This window comes from Salvelinus fontinalis, chromosome 1, assembly GCF_029448725.1.
Source record: "Salvelinus fontinalis isolate EN_2023a chromosome 1, ASM2944872v1, whole genome shotgun sequence".
Lineage (NCBI taxonomy): Eukaryota > Metazoa > Chordata > Actinopteri > Salmoniformes > Salmonidae > Salvelinus > Salvelinus fontinalis.
In genome coordinates, this window is record NC_074665.1 from 86,556,556 (window position 1) to 86,577,516 (window position 20,961).

Genomic DNA, 20,961 nt, shown 5'->3' on the forward strand with positions numbered 1-20,961 from the left:
TCCAAATGTGACCACCTCCCCATGGGTTACTGCTAGTGTTGCCAGCACTGCCACCGCCTGCTCTGCTTTGACAAACATCAAAAAACACACACCACACCATCCATCTCAATACATCCACACATACTGTGCCTTCTGTCTGCTGTGTTTTAATGTCCACCATGTTAAATTAGTGCTTTTGTGTTCAAATTAGTTACATTTCAAGATAGATAGAAAATATATGTTTTTTGTCGTTGTGTTATTTTAATCCATAATAGGGCTAGAATTGTGTGTTTCATTATTTGTCTCCTCGGTGAGAACTTTGTAATTTTTAGAATAGCCATTGAGTAGTCTTTGTGTCTCTAAACAACTGGTTAAAGATAAAATAATGGTTAAAAGCCTTGGTTAAAGACTTGCTGGAACAAAAATAGGCATGAATTACCATTTCCCGAAAGAAGTTGCAGAACGGCGCAAAGTTCTGTATCCAATTTTCAAGGAAAATAGATTGAAAGGGAAACGTGTAGCTCTCTTTGTCAATAAACTGTTTATTGTTAAGTTCATTAACTTCAATCTTATTGACTGTTCCTTTTAGCTTGTTTGTGTCTTTCTCCAATGTCGCAGCTTTTCGTCTCGATGCATGCCTTCAACTCTTTTCTGACTAGTTCAAGTATGCCCAGTTTGTCATTTATTGATTTTAACAGATCGGTTTCAACCTTTACCATTCCCGGTGGTGAAAAGATTAAATCATCTGTGTCTGTAGAAGAGTCACGTTTTCATTTTTAATATAAGTTCCCTTGTCTTAATCTCCATAATTTGTGGGTGTTGCTTCTTTTTGTAATATTTGTCAATACATTTCTCTAGTCTTATGATTTGTTTTATGTTGTTATCAAGATTGAAGGTTATTACCAACCAGATTGTGTAGTGCTAATATTTAGTCTAATTTACTGATATTGAATATTACGTTTTTATCTTGAGGTGGTCTTACATAGCTGTGTTCAGTCCGCCATCATGAACGTTCACCCGTCTTTGTGCTTGTCTCCACCCCCCTCCAGGTGTCACCCATCTTCCCCATTATTCCTTTTGTATTTATACCTGTGTTCTCTGTCTGTTGCCAGTTTGTCTTGTTCGTGAAACCTTACAGCATTTTGTTCCCCTGCTCCTGCCTGGTTCTGTTTTCTAGTCCTTCCCGGTTTTGACCCTTCTGCCTACCCTGATTCTGAGCCTGCCTGCTGTTTTTGTACCTTACACCACCTAACTGGATTACTGACCCCTGCCTGCCCTGACCCTGAGTGCCTGCCATTCTTTAACCTTTGAGCCCTCTCTGGATTATTCACCCGTCTGCCTTAAACCTGTCATTTGCCTGTCCCTGCTTTAGAAATAAACTTTTGTTTCTTCTACACTGTCTGCATCTGGGTCATTCCTGAAACGTGATAGTGCGAACTGGCCCTGACTGACCCAGCAGACTCGGACCAGCTCTGCAACGTCTCTGCTCCCAAAGAGCCACCACTGGAAGGCAAAAGGAGTTGCTTTGTGGTCTTATGGAAGGGTTCCAGACCTTGGCCGAAAGTCACGACCAAGCATTAAACACATTGCTGGAGAAATTCTGTGAGTTGTCTACAATGCAGCCTACCACGAAGTTAACCTCCCAGCCCCTCAGTAACCCGGCTGTTAGCAGCGCCGTCACCCTGGTTTCCCAGGAATCCCGCTTACCTCCCCGGAGCGCTTCGATGGAGAGTCGGGCACCTGCGGCCCTCCTCCTTCCCCTCAGACACCCTCTAAGATAGCATACCTCATCACGATGATGTCGGGGGGCTCTCACCTGGGCTAAGGCAGTATGGGTACAACTGTTGGCCGTATGCTCCAGTCTGGAGGAGTTTGTAGCAGAGGTAAAGAAGGTTTTCCATGCTACATTGTCCGGGAGAGAGGCTGCCCGGAAGTTATTCCAGCTTCGGCAATGCTCCCACAGTGTGGAAGACCATGCAGTGGATTTCGGCAAGGCTCCCACAGTGTGGAAGACCATGCAGTGGATTTGGGCACACTGGCAGCGGAGAGTGCCTGGAACCCAGAATTACTGTTCGGTATGTTCCTGCACGGCGTTTCAGAGGAAGTAAAGGATGAGCTTGCTGCCCAGGAACTACCGACGGATCTCGACTCACTCATCGCATTGACCATTCAGATCGATGGGCGACTACGGGAACGAAGGAAGGAGAGGAGAGGAGATTCCACCTCATCTCCGAGGTATCCCGGAAGTCCCCAACAGCTTTGTTGTCGAGAGAACCCGAGGGTACCCGAGTTCCTCCGAGAGTCTCCGAAGGCTGCCGATTCACCTCTTCCCGAGCCCATGCAACTAGGCAGAGCTAGGCTGTCTCCAGATGAACGGCTATACAGGCTTCAAACTAAGAACTGCCTGTATTGCGGGACTACTGGTTATTTCATCTCCACCTGTCCACTAAAAGACCAGGTTCACCGGTAGGAGCGAAAACTCTTGTGGGCCATACAGAGAACTTTTCCTCTCCCCTTACTCACATGCCTTTTCATGCCACATTGCTGTGGGGGAACCATTCGAAATTTCTCCGGGTCTTCATTGACTCTAGGGCCGATGAGAGCTTCATGGACGCTACCCTGGCTTCCGAGCTGGATATCCGCACTGTTACGCACGCCTCTAAGAAGAGGAAATGCAACACGCTGCTACAACTCAACTCCCTGTGAAGTGAAAGAGGTATGGACTGCAGGTGCGAGTAAGGATGACAAAGGCAGAGAGAGTGGTACCATTTACAAGGAATTTATTCCATCACACGGTAATATGGGGAAAAGGGGCTGGACGGAACCAAAGCAAAGAAAGTAAATGTCAAAGCCCCCCCTCTCCTACCTTACCTGCCTACCCACTACTTACCTAACTTAGCACCACCTGGTGCCCTAACCAAAATACAGGGGGTGGTCCGCCCAGGTCTTACCTAGTGTGCCTAGACAGTGAATATACTACGGGTATATGTATGCCCGCGGGCCTCTTGCCTAAGCCCTCCCTAAGTGCCTTCCCCTTCCTCCCTGGGAACAAAAGAAACAGAATATTATAAACAATTTCACAAACACACTGAGAAACACAGGACATCAAATAGGCTCTGACTGAGCAACAAACTCACACAGAACATACCAAAGCTGCTCCCATCAACAACTACCCTCTGCAATGATCGCTCTCTCTGCAATGATCGCTCTCTCTGCAATGATCGCTCTCTCAGCAATGATCTCAGGATATACAATCAATCTCTCTCTGCATTCTCTCCTCTGAGCAACAGAACACTGGCTTATATAGCTTCAGAAGGAATCTAATTGAAGACAGCTGTGTCCTGACGAGGGGGCGGGGTCAGCTCTCCAATCATCAATTCGGGGCTGACCAATCAGCTGCTTGGGGAGAATTTTAGGAAGCCATCTCCTGAAGCACACACACTCAAATACAAAACTACAACACAGAAACTGGGGAACGTAACACGCACTCAGCCCTTCTCCATTCCCATGGATGTCAGAGCACTGGATTGGCACTTTATAGGCCGGGTCACCCACAATACCACCCCCATCCACCTACGTGTGTCAGGGAACCATAGCGAGACGATCCAGTTTCTGCTCATTAAGTCTCCGTTTCCCGTGGTATTGGGATTTTCCTGGCTCCAGCGACACAATCCCCTCATTGACTGGTCTGCCGGTGCCATCATGGGCTGGAGCCCATTCTGCCACACCCATTGCCTGAAGTCAGCGCAGCCTGTCCCAGGACATCTTCCTGGGGCCTCTGAAGTTGCCTCGGACCTCTCAGCCATTCCCGCGGAGTACCAGGATCTCCGGGAGGTGATCAGTAAGGCCTGCCGTTCTGGACCCTTTACACCCTCTCTGGATTATAGACCTCTGCCTGCCTTTGACCTGTCGTTTGCCTGCCCATGCTTCAAAAATCAACGTTTGTTTCTTCAACACTGTCTGCATCTGGGTCATACCTGAAACGTGATAGATACAGTATATCTAGAGGTAGGTAGAGGTACAGTATATCTAGAGGTAGGTAGAGGTACAGTATATCTAGAGGTAGGTAGAGGTACAGTATATCTAGAGGTAGGTAGAGGTACAGTATATCTAGAGGTAGGTAGAGGTACAGTATATCTAGAGGTAGGTAGAGGTACAGTATATCTAGAGGTAGGTAGAGGTACAGTATATCTAGAGGTAGGTAGAGGTACAGTATATCTAGAGGTAGGTAGAGGTACAGTATATCTAGAGGTACTTCTTCTTTAATATCCCCTGCTATATATTTATGAAACTTTAAGTAATCAAATTTAAATTTTGGAAAGCACACATTCATAAAATGTTAACCACCCAAACAATCTTGAAATTGTGTTAAAAATCAACATCATATTATTGAAACATTTCTGATGACTAGATTGAATTAAAATGTGTACTTGCAGAGATCGGAAGTAGTCTGCAAGACAAAGTACATATACTGTAAGTATATTCATATTATATGACTATATTCAGCCATGCATGACACCACCCATTTGTAATAGCTCTCAGTATGTGTGGGAGTGGGCCAGAGATGGAGAAATGCAAAGGCATGCCGTTTGAGTGTTTCCAGTGTAATCAAATTTTGGGGCTGTCTTCATGGTTCCAGTGTAATTGATGAGTGTGGCTATCTACATGGTTTCATTGTAATTGATGAGTGTGGCTGTCTTCATGGTTCCAGTGTAATTGATGAGTGTGGCTATCTTCATGGTTCCAGTGTAATTGATGTGTGGCTGTCTTCATGGTTCCAGTGTAATTGATGAGTGTGGCTGTCTTCATGGTTCCAGTGTAATTGATGAGTGTGGCTGTCTTCATGGTTCTAGTGTAATTCATGAGTGTGGCTATCTTCCTGTTTCCAGTGTAATTAACATGTGGGGCTGTCTTCATGTTTCCAGTGTAATTGATGAGTGTGGCTGTCTTCATGGTTCCAGTGTAATTAATGAGTGTGGCTGTCTTCATGTTTCCAGTGTAATTGATGAGTGTGGCTGTCTCCTGTTTCCAGTGTGATTAATGTGTGGGGCTGTCTTCCTGTTTACTGTGTAATTAACTTATGGCTGGTATTGAGTAGCTTGGATGAATAAGGTGCACAGAGTAAACTGCCTGCTACTCAGGCCCAGAAGCTAAGATATGCATTTTATTATTAGATTAGATTTGGATAGAAAACACTCTGAAGTTTCTAAAACTGTTTGAATGATGTCTGTGAGTATAACATAACTCATATGGCAGGCAAAAACCTGAGAAAGAATCCAACCAGGAAGTGGGAAATCTGAGGTTTGTATGTTTTCAAGTCTTTGCCTATCCAATATACAGTGTAGAATTTGGTCCGATTGCACTTCCTAAGGCTTCCACTAGATGTCAACAGTCTTTAGAACCTTGTTTCAGGCTTCTACTGTGAAGGGGAAGAGAATAAGAGCTGATTGAGTCAGGTGTCCGTGAGAGGTAGCGCGTGAGAGGTAGCCCGTGAGAGGTAGCCCGTGAGAGGTAGCGCGTTCCTTTTCCTTTCTAAAGACAAAGGAATTGTCCGGATGGAATATTATTGAAGATCTATGATAAAAACATCCTAAAGATTGATTCTATACAACGTTTGACATGTTTCTACGAACTATAATGGAACTGTCATCTGAACTATGTGCCTGCGCCGTGTGAATTTGGATTTGTGAACTAAACGCGCGGGGGGGAAAAGGAGATATTTGGACATAAATGATGGACTTTATCGAACAAAATAAACGTTTTTTGTGGAACTGGGATTCATGGGAGTACATTCTGATGAAGATCATCAAAGGTAAGTGAATATTTATAATGCTATTTCTGACTTCTGTTGACTCCACAACATGGCGGGTATCTGTATGGCTTGTTTTGGTCTCTGAGTGCTGTACTCAGATTACTGCATGGTGTGCTTTTTCTGTAAAGCTTTTTTGAAATTGGCTACTGTGGTGGGATTAACAATAAATGTATCTTTAAAATGGTGTAAAATATTTGCATGTTTGAGAAATTTTAATTATGAGATTTCTGTTGTTTGAATTTGGGGCCCTGCACTTTCACTGGCTGTTGTCATATCGATCCCGTTATATCCCGTATAGGAGTTGAAATTTTGTCTCTAAGTGGAACAGAGCCCATTCTACAGCAATTTCCCTGACATGGATTCAGATTTCAGAAATGTTGGCCACTGTTCTGAAGTCAGTTAAAACGGCACTGATAGTGCTATGACTGTACGGACACTTCTTACGTCTTCCCCTGGATGCCTTTACGTGATGACGATTCCAATGGGGTCGATTGCGCGTTCACAGGCCCTATAAATCAAAAAACCCTGTAGCTAGCAAGTCTTTCCTTGCTGCGTAACGCGCGTGCTGGACACCGACCCGCTCCTGTTCCAAGCGTTAGTTTAGCCTGTTATATTTCTCCGGTCATCTTTTCACTCGTTATAGGAGTTAAAAACATCATAAGGTAGTTAATTTAAAGCGTTTTATAGCAATTTATATCCGTTTAGTGCGATTTTGGGACATTTATTTCTTTAACGCTGTGAATAGGTGGGCACGCTTTCAGTTCATCCCGAACGCAGTTGGCATTTTCACATGGCAAGAGGACAGCTTTCCACCAAAAGACGATTCCTCCCAAGAAAGGATCCTTTGCCCAAGATACTGATGGAAGAACAGCTCAAGGTAGGACATTTTTATTATGATAAATCGTGTTTCTGTCGAAACATTTTAGTGGCTTAGGACGCCATGTTTTTTGACGTAGCTTCGCTTGGCGCAAACTGTATTGAAAAGTAAGGATAAATTAAAAAATGTAATAACGCAATTGTATTAAGAATTAAATTGTCTATCAATCCCTGTCCACCCTATATTTTTTAGTCACGTTTATGAGTATTTATGTATAAGAGTAGATCACTGTCTAAGTGGCGCAAGGACTTTTTCTTTACCAGCTTGTCTACATTTCACATTGTCTAACCATGATTTTGGTGGCTAAATATAAACATTTTCGATCAAACTGTATATGCATGTTGTAATGTGATGTTACAGGAGTGTCATCGGAAGAATTCTGAGAAGGTTAGTGAAAAAATTAATATCTTTTGGCGATGTTGACTTTTATCGCTCACTTTGGCTAGAATCAATGCTGGGCTGCTAATTGCTATGTGCTAAGCTAATATAACGATTTATTGTGTTTTCGCTGTAAGACACTTAGAAAATCTGAAATATTGTCTGTATTCACAGGATCTGTGTCTTTCGATTCGTGTATGCTGTGTATTTTTACGAAATGTTTGATGATTAGTAAGTAGGTAAACACGTTGCTCTAAGTAGTTTTTCTATTCCATTTGTGACGGTGGGTGCAATTGTAACCAATGCCATCTACCTGAAATATGCACTTTTTTCTAACAAAACCTATCCCATACCATAAATATGTTATCAGACTGTCATCTGATGAGTTTTTTTGTTGGTTAGGGGCTATAAATATCTTAGTTTAGTCGAATTGGTGATGGCTACTGGTGTTGGTGGACAAATAAAAGATGGTGGATTATGCTAATGTGTTTTTAGGTAATAGATGTACATCTTTACATATTGTGTCTTCCCTGTAAAACATTTTAAAAATCGGACAAGTTGACTGGATTCACAAGATCTGTGTCTTTCATTAGCTGTATTGGACTTTAATGTGTGAAAGTTAAATATTTTAAAAATATATTTTTTTTGAATTTCGCGGCACTGGTTTTTCAGTGGGGGGGGGGGGGTGTGCCGCTAGCGCCACGCTGATCCTAGACAGGTTAACGGGATTTCAGCCGTTGAGTGTGGCTGTCTTCATGGTTTCATTGTATTTTTGAATGTGGCTGTCTTCATGGTTCCAGTGTAATTAATGAGTGTGGCTGTCTTCATGGTTTCAGTGTAATTAATGAGTGTGGCTGTCTTCATGGTTTCAGTGTAATTGATGAGTGTGGCTGTCTTCATGGTTTCAGTGTAATTGATGAGTGTGGCTGTCTTCCTGTTACCAGTGTAATTAATGAGTGTGGCTGTCTTCATGGTTTCATTGTATTTTTGAATGTGGCTGTCTTCCTGTTACCAGTGTAATTAATGAGTGTGGCTGTCTTCATGGTTCCAGTGTAATTAATGAGTGTGGCTGTCTTCATGGTTTCAGTGTAATTGATGAGTGTGGCTGTCTTCCTGTTTCCAGTGTAATTAATGAGTGTGGCTGTCTTCATGGTTCCAGTGTAATTAATGAGTGTGGATGTCTTCATGGTTCCAGTGTAATTAATGAGTGTGGCTGTCTACATGGTTCCAGTGTAATTAATGAGTGTGGCTGTCTTCATGGTTCCAGTGTAATTAATGAGTGTGGCTGTCTTCATGGTTTCAGTGCAATTAATGAGTGTGGCTGTCTTCATGGTTCCAGTGTAATTAATGAGTGTGGCTGTCTACATGGTTCCAGTGTAATTAATGAGTGTGGCTGTCTTCATGGTTCCAGTGTAATTAATGAGTGTGGCTGTCTTCATGGTTTCAGTGTAATTAATGAGTGTGGCTGTCTTCATGGTTTCAGTGTAATTAATGAATGTGGCTGTCTTCATGGTTTCAGTGTAATTAATGAATGTGGCTGTCTTCATGGTTCCAGTGTAATTAATGAGTGTGGCTGTCTTCATGGTTCCAGTGTAATTAATGAGTGTGGCTGTCTTCCTGTTTCCAGTGTAATTAATGAGTGTGGCTGTCTACATGGTTCCAGTGTAATTAATGAGTGTGGCTGTCTTCATGGTTCCAGTGTAATTAATGAATGTGGCTGTCTTCATGGTTTCAGTGTAATTAATGTGTGGCTGTCTTCATGGTTTCAGTGTAATTAATGAATGTGGCTGTCTTCATGGTTTCAGTGTAATTAATGAATGTGGCTGTCTTCATGGTTTCAGTGTAATTAATGAATGTGGCTGTCTTCATGGTTTCAGTGTAATTAATGAATGTGGCTGTCTTCATGGTTTCAGTGTAATTAATGAATGTGGCTGTCTTCATGGTTTCAGTGTAATTAATGAGTGTGGCTGTCTTCATGGTTTCAGTGTAATTAATGTGTGGCTGTCTTCATGGTTCCAGTGTAATTAATGAATGTGGCTGTCTTCATGGTTTCAGTGTAATTAATGAGTGTGGCTGTCTTCATGGTTTCAGTGTAATTAATGAATGTGGCTGTCTTCATGGTTTCAGTGTAATTAATGAGTGTGGCTGTCTTCCTGTTTCCAGTGTAATTAATGAGTGTGGCTGTCTACATGGTTCCAGTGTAATTAATGAGTGTGGCTGTCTTCCTGTTTCCAGTGTAATTAATGAGTGTGGCTGTCTACATGGTTCCAGTGTAATTAATGAGTGTGGCTGTCTTCATGGTTCCAGTGTAATTAATGAGTGTGGCTGTCTTCCTGTTTCCAGTGTAATTAATGAATGTGGCTGTCTTCATGGTTTCAGTGTAATTAATGAATGTGGCTGTCTTCATGGTTTCAGTGTAATTAATGAGTGTGGCTGTCTTCCTGTTTCCAGTGTAATTAATGAGTGTGGCTGTCTACATGGTTCCAGTGTAATTAATGAGTGTGGCTGTCTTCCTGTTTCCAGTGTAATTAATGAGTGTGGCTGTCTACATGGTTCCAGTGTAATTAATGAGTGTGGCTGTCTTCATGGTTCCAGTGTAATTAATGAGTGTAGCTGTCTTCCTGTTTCCAGTGTAATTAATGAGTGTGGCTGTCTTCATGGTTTCAGTGTAATTAATGAGTGTGGCTGTCTTCATGGTTTCAGTGTAATTGATGTGTGGCTGTCTTCCTGTTTCCAGTGTAATTAATGAGTGTGGCTGTCTACATGGTTCCAGTGTAATTAATGAGTGTGGCTGTCTTCATGGTTTCAGTGTAATTAATGAGTGTGGCTGTCTTCATGGTTTCAGTGTAATTAATGAGTGTGGCTGTCTTCATGGTTTCAGTGTAATTAATGAGTGTGGCTGTCTTCATGGTTTCAGTGTAATTAATGAGTGTGGCTGTCTTCATGGTTTCAGTGTAATTAATGAGTGTGGCTGTCTTCATGGTTTCAGTGTAATTAATGTGTGGCTGTCTTCATGGTTTCAGTGTAATTAATGAGTGTGGCTGTCTTCATGTTTCCAGTGTAATTGATGTGTGGCTGTCTTCCTGTTTCCAGTGTAATTAATGAGTGTGGCTGTCTACATGGTTCCAGTGTAATTAATGAGTGTGGCTGTCTTCCTGTTTCCAGTGTAATTAATGAGTGTGGCTGTCTACATGGTTCCAGTGTAATTAATGAGTGTGGCTGTCTTCATGGTTCCAGTGTAATTAATGAGTGTGGCTGTCTTCCTGTTTCCAGTGTAATTAATGAATGTGGCTGTCTTCATGGTTTCAGTGTAATTAATGAATGTGGCTGTCTTCATGGTTTCAGTGTAATTAATGAGTGTGGCTGTCTTCCTGTTTCCAGTGTAATTAATGAGTGTGGCTGTCTACATGGTTCCAGTGTAATTAATGAGTGTGGCTGTCTTCCTGTTTCCAGTGTAATTAATGAGTGTGGCTGTCTACATGGTTCCAGTGTAATTAATGAGTGTGGCTGTCTTCATGGTTCCAGTGTAATTAATGAGTGTAGCTGTCTTCCTGTTTCCAGTGTAATTAATGAGTGTGGCTGTCTTCATGGTTTCAGTGTAATTAATGAGTGTGGCTGTCTTCATGGTTTCAGTGTAATTGATGTGTGGCTGTCTTCCTGTTTCCAGTGTAATTAATGAGTGTGGCTGTCTACATGGTTCCAGTGTAATTAATGAGTGTGGCTGTCTTCATGGTTTCAGTGTAATTAATGAGTGTGGCTGTCTTCATGGTTTCAGTGTAATTAATGAGTGTGGCTGTCTTCATGGTTTCAGTGTAATTAATGAGTGTGGCTGTCTTCATGGTTTCAGTGTAATTAATGAGTGTGGCTGTCTTCATGGTTTCAGTGTAATTAATGAGTGTGGCTGTCTTCATGGTTTCAGTGTAATTAATGTGTGGCTGTCTTCATGGTTTCAGTGTAATTAATGAGTGTGGCTGTCTTCATGTTTCCAGTGTAATTGATGTGTGGCTGTCTTCCTGTTTCCAGTGTAATTAATGAGTGTGGCTGTCTACATGGTTCCAGTGTAATTAATGAGTGTGGCTGTCTACATGGTTTCAGTGTAATTAATGAATGTGGCTGTCTTCATGGTTTCAGTGTAATTAATGAATGTGGCTGTCTTCATGGTTTCAGTGTAATTAATGAATGTGGCTGTCTTCATTTTTTCAGTGTAATTAATGAATGTGGCTGTCTTCATGGTTTCAGTGTAATTAATGAATGTGGCTGTCTTCATGGTTTCAGTGTAATTAATGAATGTGGCTGTCTTCATGGTTTCAGTGTAATTAATGAATGTGGCTGTCTTCATGGTTTCAGTGTAATTAATGAGTGTGGCTGTCTTCCTGTTTCCAGTGTAATTAATGAATGTGGCTGTCTTCATGGTTTCAGTGTAATTAATGAGTGTGGCTGTCTTCATGGTTTCAGTGTAATTAATGAATGTGGCTGTCTTCATGGTTTCAGTGTAATTAATGTGTGGCTGTCTTCATGGTTCCAGTGTAATTAATGAATGTGGCTGTCTTCATGGTTTCAGTGTAATTAATGAGTGTGGCTGTCTTCATGGTTTCAGTGTAATTAATGAATGTGGCTGTCTTCATGGTTTCAGTGTAATTAATGAATGTGGCTGTCTTCATGGTTTCAGTGTAATTAATGAATGTGGCTGTCTTCATGGTTTCAGTGTAATTAATGTGTGGCTGTCTTCATGGTTTCAGTGTAATTAATGAATGTGGCTGTCTTCATGGTTCCAGTGTAATTAATGAGTGTGGCTGTCTTCATGGTTTCAGTGTAATTGATGAATGTGGCTATCTTCCTGGTTTCAGTGTAATTAATGAATGTGGCTGTCTTCATGGTTTTAGTGTAATTAATGAATGTGGCTGTCTTCATGGTTTCAGTGTAATTAATGAATGTGGCTGTCTTCATGGTTTCAGTGTAATTAATGAATGTGGCTGTCTTCATGGTTTCAGTGTAATTAATGAGTGTGGCTGTCTTCATGGTTTCAGTGTAATTAATGTGTGGCTGTCTTCATGGTTCCAGTGTAATTAATGAATGTGGTTGTCTTCATGGTTTCAGTGTAATTAATGTGTGGCTGTCTTCATGGTTCCAGTGTAATTAATGAGTGTGGCTTTCTTCATGGTTCCAGTGTAATTAATGTGTGGGGCTATCTTCCTGTTTCCAATAAAGCCTGCTAACAATCCTCTGAGCTCCAGCCAGGCACATGTGGCAGCTGGCATGCCTGTCCCTGGCCTACATTCAGGCCCATGCCCAGACCCCTACGCCCCAGGACACCCAGAGTAGCCCACCACCACTGGTCCACGACCGGTCCACCACCGGTCCACCACTGGGCATGCAGCGAGACAACTGGAGCCAGCACTGGAGAAGAGAGAGCAGCCCGCTGCTCAGCACAGATAGAGTGCATTCTGAAAATGTCAGACCCTTTGATGTTTTTACACATTTTGTTACGTTAGAGCTTTATTCTGACATGGATTTAATTACTTTTTTTCCTCATCAAATTACTCACAATACCCCATAATGACAAAGAGAAAACAGGGTTGGTTAATTGTTTGCAGAATAGTTTTTTTAATGGAAATTACCTTATTTACCTAAGTATTCAGACCCTTTCCTATGAGACTCAAAATTGAGCTAAGGTGCATCCTGTTTCCATTGATCATCCTTGAAATGTTTTTACAACTTGATTGGAGTCCATCTGTGGTAAATTCAATTGATTGTATATGACTTGAAAAGGCACACACCAGTCTATATAAGGTCCCACAGTTGACAGTGTATGTCAGAGCAAAAACCAAGCCATTGTGTCGATTGTGTCGAGGCACAGATCTGGGGAAGGGTACCAAAACATTTCTGAAGCATTGAAGGTCCCAAAGAAAACAGTGGCCTCCATCATTCTTAGATGGAAGCAGTTTGGAACCACTAAGAGTCTTCCTAGAGCTGACCGCACGGCCAGAGTGAGCAATCGGGGGAAAAAGGCCTTGGTCAGGTAGGTGAGCAAGAACCCGATGGTCACTCTGGCAGAGCTCCAGAATTCCTCTTTGGAGATGGCAGAACCTTCTAGAAGGACAACCATCTCTGCAGCACTCCACCAATCAGGTCTTTATGGTAGAGTGGCCAGAAAGAAGCCACTTCTCAGTAAAAGGCACATGACAGCCCGCTTGGAGTTTTCCAGAAGGCACCTAAGGTACTGAGACCATGATAAACAAGATTATTTGGTCTGATGAAACCAAGATTGAACTCTCTCGCCTTAATGCCAAGCATCACATCTGGAGGAAACGTGGCACCATCCTTACGGTGAAGCACGTTGGTGGCAGCATCATGCTGTGAGGATGTTTTTCAGCGGCGGTGACTGGATTACTATTCAGGATCAAGGGAAAAATAAACGGAGCAAAATATAGAGAGACCCTTGATGAAAACCTGTTCAAGAGCGCTCAGGACCTCAGACTGGGGCTGGTTGCTGAACATATCTCAACTAACGTTGTGGTTGCTGAACATATCTCAACTAACGTTATGGTTGCTGAACATATCTCAACTAACGTTGTGGTTGCTGAACATATCTCAACTAACGTTATGGTTGCTGAACATATCTCAACTAACGTTGTGGTTGCTGAACATATCTCAACTAACGTTATGGTTGCTGAACATATCTCAACTAACGTTATGGTTGCTGAACATATCTCAACTAACGTTATGGTTGCTGAACATATCTCAACTAACGTTGTGGTTGCTGAACATATCTCAACTAACGTTATGGTTGCTGAACATATCTACATGAATGTTATTGATTTTTATTTTTATTTTATTTTTTTACAAATGAAATGTTTCATATATAATATGAAATGATACATTGATTACATACTGTGATTAAATGTAGAATTTATTTATTTATTTGTTTATTTCATTGAGTGAGTGTGGCATTCTTAGTTGTACTTTTATTTATGGGTAAAATAAAATTAAAATAATTGGGGAACATAAAGTCTTCAGGAGGTGGAGTCAGATTAAAATCAGGAAATTCAAAAAGGCCTAAAGATATGTAACACTACCCAGCTCCCGTCTTTCCTTTCTAATAAGACTTGAAATGCTGCAAGGAAACTCCACGACCAAACATAAGTGCATAATTCAGTAAAACACCTTCAGCCTCTTTCAAACAAATTCACAAAATCAAAGTGGTACTTACAAATAATTATGCTGATGTTTTTAAATCCGAATAAGTACGAAAACAACAGTGAAAGTTATCCCCCAATTTGCCGAGCGCTCTGATAGGAGGGGAAGTATATGTTTACCTTGTGATTAGGACAATGTTACTGTGGTGGAGCAGTACATTCAAACCATTCAGCCAGGTTGGCCCAGACTACATCAGGCACTCCTGGTGAACACTATAGACCCTTGTCTAGTTTGTTTTCATTTCATGGTTCCTTCAAACTTAACTAAACCTTCACATGTAATTACACATAATTCTGTATGTTTTTGTGTCCATTTCCTTTAAACAAATAAAGATAGACTATGAAGTGAGCGTATTATGGTAACCCTATGGCACACAGAAGGCTCATATAGAAAGGTCTGAAAGGGTGTCTTATTTATGCAAAGTTAAGAAGGTAAATGAAACATTATCCAGTCTGTTCTTAAATGACATGAAGAATGCCATGTCGGAGAGAGGTTCACAGTTCTGTGTTGCCACGGCATGAAAACATCAGAGTAAATATTATGTGTGAAAAGTTCCTCATAATCAAGTAGTATTGTGGTTATGTCTGACTGTCTCACTCTCCTCTCAGAGGAAGATTATTAAATGATGAACCTAGACTCCAAAACAGAGGAGTGGTGTTGGATGTTCTAACGTGATGCATTTATCTCTGCATTCCTCTATGCCATGTTTCTCTGCATAGATCTCTGCAACAGAAAAACCTCTCTTATTTGCCCTTCTACTGTTTTTTGCCACTCAGACAATGCCATGAAATTCCAGTGACGCTTTGGCACTATGCCATGAAGGCCCTGAAACACGCTACATAAGGAAACGTGTGTGTGTGTGTGTGTGCGTGCGTGCGTGCGTGTGTAACTTGAGATCTGGGCAGTGTCACCGTGGACATTGAGGGATGTAAGCAATTTCCAATTCTCAAAACCCTACTTTACCGTAGTTAAACATATTACATGCCGATCGCCAGCACCCTTGTCCTTTCTCCTCCAATCTGTGAAATATGGACCCTCCCACAGCGCAAGCTATTTTATAACCTGCCTGCAATTAACCAATCATCATCATCATAGTCTTCATTGTCATAGACACACAAAACACACATGGGTGATCCACATCCCACCATAGTTTCCACCATGTTGGTTTAATTTGTTTTCATTACATTTTTCTTAAAGAGAGAAGCTCACCAAATATGCAGGCAATCATACTGTATGTGATGTAATTGCGAAAGGTCTATTTTGACATTATGTAGATATGGAGTGAATGGGAAAATGAAGATACAACTGACATTATTGGTTAAAAAACATGTGTGCTTTACTGAGAAAGGTACCACGTTACCTATAGATCTGGGCCTACCAAAGATAGTTAGTCGAGAATGACCCCAGACTGTGTTGCATGTCAAATATACCAACAACACATACAACTCATGACCTTTTTATAGGGATCAGTGCAGGTGCCCTGGTATATAGCCTCCTTATTGTTATGTACATTTATTGTGTTGCTTTTTTTCTCTTTTATTTAGTAAATGTTTTTCTTGACTCTATTTCTTGAACTGCATTGTTGGTTAAGGGCTTGTAAGTAAGCATTTCACGGTAAGGTCTAACTAAACCTGTTGTATTCGGCACATGTGGAAAGGGAAGTTAGACAGTGGTAACCACTAACAACAGTAATTGTGCCTCAAAGCCTCTCTCTCTGTCCAAACAATAGAAAAAAAGACCAGAAAGAGACTGAACAGATAGAGAGGAGATAGAACACAGGTAACAGACACAGAGAAGATAGAACACAGGTAACAGACACAGAGAAGATAGAACACAGGTAACAGACACAGAGAAGATAGAACACAGGTAACAGACACAGAGAAGATAGAACACAGGTAACAGACACAGAGAAGATAGAACACAGGTAACAGACACAGAGAAGATAGAACACAGGTAACAGACACAGAGAAGATAGAACACAGGTAACAGACACAGAGAAGATAGAACACAGGTAACAGACACAGAGAAGATAGAACACAGGTAACAGACACAGAGAAGATAGAACACAGGTAACAGACACAGAGAAGATAGAACACAGGTAACAGACACAGAGAAGATAGAACACAGGTAACAGACACAGAGAAGATAGAACACAGGTAACAGACACAGAGAAGATAGAACACAGGTAACAGACACAGAGAAGATAGAACACAGGTAACAGACACAGAGAAGATAGAACACAGGTAACAGACACAGAGAAGATAGAACACAGGTAACAGACACAGAGAAGATAGAACACAGGTAACAGACACAGAGAAGATAGAACACAGTTAACAGAAACAGAGAAGATAGAACACAAGAAACAGACACAGAGAAGATAGAACACAGGTAACAGACACAGAGAAGATAGAACACAGTTAACAGAAACAGAGAAGATAGAACACAAGAAACAGACACAGAGAAGATAGAACACAGGTAACAGACACAGAGAAGATAGAACACAGGTAACAGACACAGAGAAGATAGAACACAGGTAACAGACACAGAGAAGATAGAACACAAGAAACAGACACAGAGAAGATAGAACACAGGTAACAGACACAGAGAAGATAGAACACAGGTAACAGACACAGAGAAGATAGAACACAAGAAACAGACACAGAGAAGATAGAACACAGGTAACAGACACAGAGAAGATAGAACACAGGTAACAGACACAGAGAAGATAGAACACAAGAAACAGACACAGAGAAGATAGAACACAGGTAACAGACACAGAGAAGATAGAACACAGGTAACAGAAACAGAGAAGATAGAACACAGGTAACAGACACAGAGAAGATAGAACACAGGAAACAGACACAGAGAAGATAGAACACAAGTAACAGACACAGAGAAGATAGAACACAAGAAACAGACACAGAGAAGATAGAACACAGGTAACAGACACAGAGAAGATAGAACACAGGTAACAGACACAGAGAACATAGAACACAAGAAACAGACACAGAGAAGATAGAACACAAGAAACAGACACAGAGAAGATAGAACACAGGTAACAGACACAGAGAAGATAGAACACAGGTAACAGACACAGAGAAGATAGAACACAGGTAACAGACACAGAGAAGATAGAACACAGGTAACAGACACAGAGAAGATAGAACACAGGTAACAGACACAGAGAAGATAGAACACAAGAAACAGACACAGAGAAGATAGAACACAGGTAACAGACACAGAGAAGATAGAACACAAGTAACAGACACAGAGAAGATGGAACACAAGAAACAGACACAGAGAAGATGGAACACAGGTAACAGACACAGAGAAGATAGAACACAGGTAACAGACACAGAGAAGATAGAACACAGGTAACAGACACAGAGAAGATAGAACACAGGTAACAGACACAGAGAAGATAGAACACAGGTAACAGACACAGAGAAGATAGAACACAGTTAACAGAAACAGAGAAGATAGAACACAAGAAACAGACACAGAGAAGATAGAACACAGGTAACAGACACAGAGAAGATAGAACACAGTTAACAGAAACAGAGAAGATAGAACACAAGAAACAGACACAGAGAAGATAGAACACAGGTAACAGACACAGAGAAGATAGAACACAGGTAACAGACACAGAGAAGATAGAACACAGGTAACAGACACAGAGAAGATAGAACACAAGAAACAGACACAGAGAAGATAGAACACTGGTAACAGACACAGAGATGATAGAACACAAGAAACAGACACAGAGAAGATAGAACACAAGTAACAGACACAGAGGAGATAGAAAACCGGTAACAGACACAGAGAAGATAGAACACAAGAAACAGACACAGAGAAGATAGAACACAGGTAACAGACACAGAGGAGATAGAAAACAGTGGAGTGCGTCACATAATAAAATATGATTAGAAAACATCTCATCTCTGATTTTCCCTGACATTGATGAATGACAGACTCAGCTTCTGCAGTCTGGTATCAGTAGATTGCGTTCTTTCGATTTCAATGACAAAAACATTTCCTTTGTGTCTGTTTGTGGGACAGTACACAAACTCTCAATCACAAAACTTGATTTAAGGATCCATAAAATTGGAAACTAGTCATGGTCTGCACTGAGAAATAGTCATCTTTTCTAGAGATAATTACAGTGTCATTTAGGCTTGATTCATTGTTTGAGGAATCGTACCGATGTGGCAGTTAGTCTTCTTTTGAAAGTTATCCCTCAGTTAATTTTGCTTTGTGACATTCAAATGTCCTGTCCCAAGGCTAAAGAGATTGTCCTTGCATGTCTATCGCATCACAAACATCACCTCAGAGCATTTCAGTTGCTTGAGACATCTGGAGTGGCTAGATTCAGGACTCAATGACATAACCATTATTCTAGATTTAACATCTCAGGGACTGGGTAAATTGAGATTATTAGACCGAACATTAAACATGATCTCTCAGATTACAGATAATACTTTCTTTGGCCTTGACAGCTTGGACACCCTCATGTTGCGAGAAAACCCCCTTGTAAATATCAACGTGTCTGCATTCATCCACCTCACTTTGCTGAAGAACGTAGATTTACGGGACTTTCTCCCTCCTCCGGGTGAGGTGGAAAACAGTGTGAATGTGGCACATATATTTGGTTCCATCCCTCAAGGCCTGACTCATTTGAACATTTCCTCCATTGGGTACCCCCTTACAATCATCATTGGCAGAAACAGCACCCTCGTCACCAAAACCACTGTCTCCAGGTCATCTTCAAGTCACTGCTAGGCAAAGCCCCGCCTTATCTCAGCTCACTGGTCACCATAGCAGCACCCACCCGTAGCACGCGCTCCAGCAGGTATATCTCACTGGTCGCCCCCAAAGCCAATTCTGCCATTAGCCGCCTCTCCTTCCAGTTCTCTGCTGCCAATGACTGGAACAAACTGCAAAAATCTCTGAAGCTGGAGACTCTTACCTCCCTCACTAGCTGTAAACACCAGCTGTCAGAGCAGCTCACAGATCACTGCACCTGTACATAGCTCATCTGTAAATAGCCCATCCATTCTACCTCTTCCCCATACTGTATTTATTTATTTATCTTGCTCCTTTGCACCCCAGTATCCCTACTTGCACATTCATCTTCTGCACACCCTACCATTCCAGTGTTTAATTGCTATATTGTAATTACTTCACCACCATGGCCTATTTATTTCCTTACCTCTCTTATCCTACCTTATTTGCACATGCTGTATATAGATTTTTCTACTGTATTATTGACTGTATGTTTGTTTGTTTATTCCATGTGTAACTCTGTGTTGTTGTATGTGTCAAACTGCTTTGCTTTGTCTTGGCCAGGTCACAGTTGTAAATGACAACTTGTTCTCAACTAGCCTACCTGGTTAAATAAAGGTGAAATAAAAATAAATAAAAATAAAACAGAGACATGCCCAGGTCATCATGTATCACCTTGGGGAGGCAGAGCTAACATGCAAGAATGAAAATGCTATCCAGAACTGTAATAGGTACTCAAAGGCCAACTGTTCACTAGACAAGGGCTTTGTCCTGTTCATCTGCAACTCCATGGGCCTTCTCCTCTTCATGCTGGTGGTGCTGCTCCATTTGCTGGCCGGGGACTACCTGCTGGCCCTCGGACACATCGCCCGCAGCTGTCTGGAGGAGGCCATGTAGAGGCCTTTGTGTCGTTCAGCAGGAGAGACAAACGCTGGGTGGTGGAGAAGCTGCTGCCAGGCATGGAGCAGAGGAGGCCTCCATTCCCGTGTCTCAGCTTGCACAGCAGGGACTTCCTGCTGGGGAAGGACATCATGACAACATCACAGACAGCCTCTACGGCAGCCGCTACTCCCTGAGTCGTCACTGCCTGTGCAGTAACTGGTGCTCTTTAAAGCTAAGCCTGGCCACCCTCCGTCTGCTGGTGGAGCACAGAAACATCCTCATCCTGGTCTTCCTGGAGGACATCCCCCTCGGCAACTGTCAGTCCAGCACCGTCTGGCAAGATGGGTCAAGACCAGGACCTATCTGGACTGGCCCCAGGACTCAGCCTTGCAGCCTCCCTTCTGGGATTGCGTGTCGACCAAACTGGCTGCTCCAGGGCCTGTGTGAACAACCTGGTATCAAATCCAGGTTGTCAGAGGTACTCAAGACTCTTGGTCCACTGAGCTAAAACCTTGATATCTTTAAGAGCTAACCCAATGTTTGCTCTTAGGCAAGATTACTCATCACCTGAAAGTAATTCATGATTTCATACCATAGCATTACTCATCACCTGAATTAAATATCACCTGAAAGTAATTCATTAATTCATAACATAGCATTAAGAAATCTTTACATTTTAGTAGGTATAAAGAAGCAAACAAACTAATGAAACAAACCATTTTCTCAAGCTAATTGTTCATTTTAGAAATGAGGACTATTTTTCTCAGGCTAATTGTTCATATTAGTAACAAGTTAAAATCACATGTAAATGTTTACGTTAGCACATTTTTTAAGGCTGCTTGTTCAAGTTAGTAAAGGAATAAAATGTACACAAAATTATTGACTCAAGTTAAAACAACCTATTTGGAATATCTAATAAGTGTATATGTATCAGGTGTCACCAACCCAAAATATGGATTGATTTGTTTGGTTAGTTACAGTTTAGCATTGGCATCATTGAGTGCAAAATAATGAGAGTGGTAGAATACTGCCAGCATGGTAACATCCTGGTGCC

The 20,961-nt window shown here is 41.7% G+C and overlaps 1 pseudogene; it reads left to right on the top strand.

The window, feature by feature from the left end:
* The first annotated feature begins 3,681 nt into the window (after nt 1-3,681).
* Nucleotides 3,682-20,354, top strand: LOC129860873 (toll-like receptor 13; annotated as a pseudogene).
* The last annotated feature ends 607 nt before the right edge of the window (nt 20,355-20,961 follow it).